Source organism: Morone saxatilis, unplaced genomic scaffold, assembly GCF_004916995.1.
Source record: "Morone saxatilis isolate NCDOM2014 unplaced genomic scaffold, NCSU_SB_2.0 Contig3, whole genome shotgun sequence".
Lineage (NCBI taxonomy): Eukaryota > Metazoa > Chordata > Actinopteri > Moronidae > Morone > Morone saxatilis.
In genome coordinates this window covers 13,724,573-13,732,599 of record NW_023339873.1, presented here as the reverse complement: position 1 = coordinate 13,732,599, position 8,027 = coordinate 13,724,573, and the positions used below count along the sequence as shown (strand labels likewise).

At 39.7% G+C, this 8,027-nt stretch overlaps 1 protein-coding gene across 1 annotated transcript in view; it reads right to left on the bottom strand.

Annotated features, from left to right (window-relative positions):
* The window catches only part of tmem63c (transmembrane protein 63C), a 31,115-nt gene extending 23,343 nt beyond the window's left edge, over nt 1-7,772 (bottom strand). Inside the window, exon 1 of the mRNA XM_035673327.1 lies at nt 7,690-7,772. The gene's annotated coding sequence lies outside the window, so the exon portion shown is untranslated. The remainder of the gene's footprint in view (nt 1-7,689) is intronic.
* Between the last annotated feature and the right edge of the window lie 255 nt (nt 7,773-8,027).

The window sequence follows — 8,027 nt, the reverse complement described above, 5'->3', positions numbered from 1 at the left end:
CCATTGTTAGTCAGACTCATCTTCTGGGGACCATGAAATAACTTTGATGTTTTCACTCTTCTCCCGACTGGCTTCTGTAAGAGTGACTACATTATATGGTTTGTTACCATGTCACTGAAAAACAATTACTTGTATTGTATTTGTAATGTATTTTTTTAAAGTGCAAGTGTGTAACAAACCATCTGGCACAGTTAGGTTAAGCATGAATGCCTGTACAACAAATTCTAGTGCACAACAAAGAGGTGGACTAACTAACATTGCTCTTCATGGAGCCATGCCACTGGCACAGCTAAAAACACTGGGAAGAAAGAGAAGGATGGTTCCCTGCCAAGATTTAAACCAAGTGCGTTGGCTGCTGCCACTGCTCACTTTTACTGCTCACTTTTACCATCCTTTAAATCACTTCACTAGATCCCTACACAAGTGCTTTGTCATGTTGAAATAAGAAGCTGAATCTATATAATAAGCCATGACAGGAAACATATTTACATATAAATATGTTGGAACTTAACTCCCAGCTGCAGCAAAGCCTCATCAACAACATAAACCATTTGGTGGACAGCCCTGGGAGAGCGTGCCCTCCCATCGTCAAACAGTTGGATCAAGATCACCTGCCTAAGGGAATGGGAGAGAGATGGCCCTGTTTTGCCAGAGAGACAAACCATAAATAAATGTGAACTTGTGTTGACTTCCGAACCTCTGCACCTCATCACCTGCCAGCTACTGTGAGATAAAAGTGTACCCCCAAGGACAACTTGCAATCACCATAAATAAAAGAATAATGGCTTCAGATTTGTTGTTCTCTTCTTGACTGCACTGGCTACAGCCTTGTTAAACATACAGTTTCCCCCTGCCACTGCTCTGTTTGTGCTGGCAAAGGTTGTTCTCTCTGCTTGAGACAGTGATACCTGCATGGAAGGGAAAGGTTTGATGTTTCCCCTGTCATCGACTTCATCTCAAAGGCACGAAGCTGGCGGAATATGCATGAGCGATTTAGCTGTGCTCTGCATGTTAATCTAAAACTGAGACCCTGATTATGGAAATCCTGGTATTTAAAAGGTATTCTGTTAAAACAATCCTTCTCTAATTAACTGTTAACAAGCCAAAAAAACTCCGGTGACATGACAGATAGTGGAAGCTGATCTTTTACAGTACCTCTCACTTGCAGCATGCTGAAAGGCGTGGGAGCATACAAAAAATAATGTAAACACATCTTGACTTTTATGTCAGCTTTAAAGCTGCACTGTTTTTTGCCATTGGGTGGAACAGGGTGAAATTAAATGGCACACACTGATGTTGATGTGGTGTGGTGTTAGAAAACAACTGACCTTTTACACAGAGATATAGAGGAACATTAGCATTATTCTAACAAATATTAAGTCCAGTGTTCACTCTCATTTAGCTCTGTTTTGGTCTTCACCAAATCTGAGGGAAAAATCTGTCTCCATATTCACTAGGTAGTTGCTAACTTAGTGTGTCTGCAGTTCCTGGGCAGGTAGTGTATAATTGGTTGTTTACAGTTTGTTTGCAGAAAAAGCTGACAGCTGTTGTCATTGTTTGTCATCCCAGTATTTACTGTATGTGCATGTCTCTGTTGGTTATTTTTGACTTTTAACTAAACCTTCTCTTTATTGATGCTGTTTGTTTGTGTTTACCATATGCTGTCACACATTTCAAGACCCAAGCCCCACTTGACATATTAAATAATTGTGCAGTTTTCTCTGACCAGTGCACCTGCAGTTACAACAAAGATGATTCAGCCTCTTTGGAGCTCTGTTGGTGGCCTCTTGTTGTCTGTAATTTCCCACATCAAAGCACTGAATGACAAACCTCTTTAATGGCTGACAGATGCAGCGAATTGACATTCAACCTTTGCTGCAACATTAGTAATTGTGACAATGTTGCTTCAGAGTTGAAGTCATTTTTCACTGGGGGTTTATATTATTTGGCCTCCCCCCTGCAGTTTTACATCAACACATCAAAGAGCATTTTGGACACCTCAATTTCCTGCAGGTCACAGGTAAGTATTCCAATAATCCACATAGACCAGAGGCTGAATGATGGTTTAATAAAATCAAAGCAGCAGCTCAAGCATAATCGCAGATTATTATTGCAAAATCACATGAGGGGTGTAATGAGGCTTCTTCAGCCTATCAATGCTCTCAGTTACATTCTCTACATGGCAAGAAGTGTTTGACACCTGAACATGTGGTTGTTGAACATCTTATTCTAACTCACTGAGCATTTATAGGCTGCCAAAACAGCCTTCACCCTTCTGGGAAGGCTTTGCTCCCTGCTACATGAGCAATATTGAGGTTGGCCGTTAATGTTGGTCTATTAGGCTCCAATTCATCCCGAAGGTGTTAGATAAGGTGGAGGTCACACCAAGCTGGAAAAACTGTTTATTTATGGGCCTGGCTTTGTGCACTGGAGCACTGCCTCATGGGAGCTCTATTGTCTAAAATATAATTGTATGCTGTAGCATCAAGATTTATTATAATACATATCCAAACCATGAAAATTAGTCCCAGCTTGTGGACAAGAGCATCTACATACTCTTGGCCATGTGTGAGTGCATCTTATTAAACTCTACAGGAGCTACAGGCCTCTGCTGTGATGGATTTGGTTGGAGGGTGGTGTTGGGGAGCCGACCCTAATCAGTCTCAGCCTGAGGGGGAGAAGAGGGCGGAGGTTTTACCACAATCTGCTCACCACCTGCTCTGTGGGACCGAGGGAGAGGGCTTTACTCTTTTCATACCTCACTCTCCTTCAACACACAAACACAGATCACTGAGGTGTGCCTGCTCAGAGCGCACAGTTAACGCAGCATCCCCCACCCAGCCTCTTTCTGAAGGCTGAATGAGCTGTAGCATGACTGGAGCGATGACTGCACACACGGGCCGTGCTCATCAACAAACCAAACACCTGCTTCCTGTCTGGCTGCACATGCTCAGTAGGCCCCCAGGGGAGCGCTGTGTGTCTGCCTTGCTGCTGCTGTGTGGACTGAGCCATTCCTCATTAGACCCCATCTGGCATCAGTGATGGCTTCACTATAACGTGTGCTGGGTGACACTGAACCTACCTAATCTGTGTTTTCTCTTCATACCTCAGAGCTTCTGGAAGATTCCACCCACAGCCTCTTACTCTGCAAAACCTGCTAGAGCTGATCCTGAAGTGAAAAAGATCCTGAGTCTCAGAGTCAGATTTACCTTCACCCCCACATCTACAGAAAACAGTGCAAACACTTCTCGTTATAACAGCTTCCTCCAGAGAGATATCCACTCTGCGTACACACCTAGGAACATATAATCAATGAAAATACAACGTGTCTCAGTGTATACTGACATAATGTCAAACATGCATTTAACCAAATATCAGAATTTTAAGGGGAGGACCCACAAGCATGATTTGTGACATCTCAAATATTAGTGTGATGTAGAAACGTGAAGCCACCAGCGCACAAACACTGATAATGGACTTTACAGTGAAGCAGCGGAGGACATCTTGCTGGGTCCAGGCAGGAAAAACTTTTTAGAAATGAACACAATTTGCATATTCAAAGGGACTTGGATACACAAAAACTAATTAAATGACAATTTCAGTGGTTGTATATGTTTTAGCCAAATAATTATTACACTGCGATTCCCGTCAGATTATCTAAAATAGCCGGCATTTCTACCTTCCAGGAAGTTTCCATTAATTTTAGTATGATATTAAAATTAACTTGCTTAAGATTTATTTATTTGTTGCCAAAGTTATTTTTAATTGTGTGGCAATGACTCAGCAGTTTAATTTATCAGTTCAGCTGTTGGTGTTGTAATCAAGAAAGTTCCAACATCTGAGAAACTGAGCAGCAGCCTTTATAATCTAGTAAATTCTAATTTTTACTCATTGTTTGTTTTGTTTTATTATAAGAACACAGCTGTCAATGTGTGACTCAATGTGAGTGTCAATTTCCAGCTCTCTGAAAGCAAATTTTTAAACTGCAATGAAATAAATAGCAGACAATGGATGTTTGGAAGGTAGGATATCACTATAAAACTTATGGTAAGCTTTAGAAAATAGTCAACAATCATGTGAACTAAGGCTTAATATCTTATTTTTTATCTCTCTTATTTCATTATTGATGAAATGTATCTTTTGGTCTATAAAATGTCACACAAAAAAGCCAGTTCCCAGAGCCCATGTTTACATGTTTAAACATCTTGTATTGTCCAAACAACAGTGCAAAATGAAGAGATATTTAGTTAGTGAGTTAGTTATCATAAATAACTATAATAACTATATTAAGACTATAATAACTGATCGATTATCAAATTAGTTGTTGAATTTCCTGTCAGATTAGACTAATACATAATTTGACAAATTATTTTAGCTCTAATGGGAAGTCTATGTCATTTGTAGTTAATGGAATAAAAAAAGCTGAATCATGGTCATTTAAAAATGACTAAGCATCTGCATCAGATGTACCGATACAGGTACAGAAATATGCCTTGAGGGTATAACAATTGACTGGATAATATAAGATAAGATGCTGCTTTCTGGTGTTACAGGAAGCTGTATCAAACATGCCTTTGCAAGTGAGATCTCTGTGTATCAGTGACAATGCTGCATGCGTTGGCATCACTGTGACGGAGCCCTGTGGAATAGCAGGAAAGTTCACAGCAAGAATCTCAAGCAGCATGGAGCCTACTCCCCACCGAAGACATAAAAAGAACAAAGCCGAGCCTATGCTACATAACTGCTGTGGTTAGATGGCAGGTGGAATACAAATGGAGGTTTCACAGCGAATATCATCAGCTGCTGCTTTGTTCTGATATTCTGTTTGTGTTCAATTTTCCGTCAAGAGGCTTCCACCAAAGTGTTTTCTGACATTTTTATTCATACCCAGCAGCCCGTGCATGACATGTGGTTGGGGAGATGAGTCACAGAAATACATCTCACATATGATGCAATGTTGGATGTATTGCACACACACGTACACCTGCCATCACCACCACCCTCATCATCATCACTACCAGAGTGGGCAGGGAGGGAAAATACACAGGAAGAAGTCTGTTTGGTGCTACACAGTAGTGTGTGCAATCTGTTAACAGTGTGGGCTGTTCCTCTCAGATTCTCAGTATGGGCTCAAATGGAGAGCTTACTCTCATTCATTACTGTATTAAAGGCAGCACAACAAACATATCCACCTGTAGTACTATTGCTATGACAATGTATACCATGAGCCATAGATAATACTAATTCTTTGATATTGTTGGGTGTGTTAGGCCATTGGGGGCAATGTTTATGGTAATATTGGATGATTTGTTGATAAAAAGTTGAATAGTCAGATATTTAATTCATTGGATTAGATATGACATTCCTGTTTGGTTACTATAATTATAAATTACTTAATTTTCCATAAATTGTAATATATCATTACGAGTATTGATACTGCAATATAAAATTACACAGGCTAAACTGTGATAAAAGATTTTATCAATTTCACCAACCACTAAGCAGTACATGTATACTAACACAGCTAACAAAGGACACTAAAGAGACTTTTTAATTAAAAAAATAAAAAAGAATAAAGAGCACTTTGTTTTGGAACCAATCCACAGTCCTGAGCTCTGAGAATAACCCTTCAGACTGGGTCAAGAATGCTAATTCCATGTTTGACATACCCAGAGCTTACAACTTAGAGTAGTGGACATTATTCATCTGCACAATGTTTGGTGTGCGTCTTTAACTCATTTCATGTAAAGCACAGCAAATTATGTGATTGTGATGCTTTGCAAAAAAAAAAAAAAACAGATCATCAAAGTATCTTTGTGGACCTACTCCACAGTTTTTACTGTTTGATCGTTCAGTGCAGCTGGAGTTGTCCACCTGCTCACGGTGCAGAAACAAACACAGACAGAAGCGAGCCAGACAGATAAAGTAGATCCATGGACAGAGGCTTATGTTTACGTGCCACTTTATATTGTCCGCCTGTTCAGCAGTTGTGCATCTCCCCACTGCGAGCTATTTTTTCAATCTCAGCTTAGAGGCTCCTGAAATATTAATTTCTGTGTGATACTCAAAGATGACCAGCATTCTTCTTCTTGGGTGACTTATTGTGCACTTTTTTTCTTTTGCAATTTTATAGAGACAGACATTAGAATATAAAAAGATAGTGGAGGCCACAAACCAAAAAAGACAATAAAAGAGGAATCCAACCACAAATAGCTGAGTCAACTACAATAACTAATAATGTAAATATGGGGCAGGAGTTTAAACTCAGTGAATGCACTCTTCGACCAGGTAAATAACATACAATTGGGAATTATGAAACAACTCACTGCCTGTTTCACTGAAAAGTTGTGGTAAACACTTGTAGTTTGTTGCATAATTTAAAGCATCTGTGGCATCTTGGATTCACATCAGTACCAGCAGATTCTAACGGTGACCAGTTTTCAAAAGCTACAAACTATTCACAGCAAAATTTCAAACCTACAAGGGTCGGAGGAATCCAAAGAGAGTTTAAAGCCACGTCATTCTTAAAGTAATTAAGGACTCACTGAAATCTTTCTTGAAATTTCTTCAAAGCATAAGAAAATTCCTAAATGGAAATGGGCTCTTTTCTAATTAACTGCAGTTATTTGTCCTCAGATGTGATGTGTATGGACCTCAGCTTATATATTAGTCATGTAAGAGGACTCTGCATCCTCATTAAAATCAGTTTAAATATCACTCTCCACTACAAACAGCAAGACCTTTCTCAGATGAAATCTTCTTTTTCAAACTCACCATATGGCTTGACATATTCTTCCATGTACTGCCATGCAAATGCTATGCTCGACTGACCCAGTGAAATGTCAAAAACCCATTATAAATGTGGCATTTTAAAGGCCACTTCCAGTCACTGTAGTCAGGTGCAAATGGCAGGAGTTGTGAGTTAATGCAAAGTGTCTGTCTGGCTTGCTTTAAAAATTACAAGACTGCAAACAAAAGATTCAACCAAAACCTCTTTGTGCATATTCAAAAACATCAAACAACTATGACCTCAGGTTACCTCAGGAGTATCTAATATAAAATATATTTTATAAGGTCAGTCAGGCTGAGTATGCAATAAGCTTAGCCTGGATTCAACAGGTCAAACCACTTGCTCACTTGACCAATAAAGGCTTTGTGTGTACTAAATGCAACTGAATAACAACAGAGAGAGGATGGCATGGTGACAGCATGGATAAAAGCCTAAAGAAGCCTTATTTATTAAAAGTATCATAGAGTATGGGAACCCCAAATTACAGTTAATTGTGCTCATTAAAGGTCTACCACCCAGTTGACTCCATGAGGAACAATAGGTGTAGTGAGAATGGGGGATGTGTCTGTTTTGGGTGTAATAGTCTGACACGTTGCCAGAAATCTCCTCATCCTAACCGACCAGTAACAACACTGCGCAGTGATGCAGGGTTTATATTTGACTTCCTCTACAAACCGGGCGTTTATAATTGGAAGAAAAGGTGCTTCTCTCTCAAAACAGGCAATTTTCTGGCGACTATGTTTTCCCCCGCTTACTGCAGCACTCACAACAGTCTGCACACCCACCTCCCTCCGGCTCTGTAACTTGATGAAAACGCCACAAATAGCGCAATAAAACCCCTCCAGTCCGCGTTTAGGTCACCAAACAGACGCATGAGTGTTAAAATTCACATCGCTCACCTTTAGAAAAGCTTCCTGATCGCTGGCGTCTGGTGATGATGGGGATGCTGCTGTATGTTTTTCTTCCAACACCAAGAAACGAGAAACTCCCACCTACTCAGGGGCCGTCTGACAATTAAACACCTGCCTGAAGGCTGCTAAGGGAGCGTCAAGTAATGTTTTAACTTCCATAGCTTGTTTGTAATTTTAGGATATATCCTACCAACGGATTACTGGCCCCATCATGTATAATTATCTGACCATCTATCCAAATTAGAGTGATTCCCTTTGCTGATTATTATTATTATTATTATTATTATTATTATTATTATTATTATTATTATTAAAGCTAAAAGGAA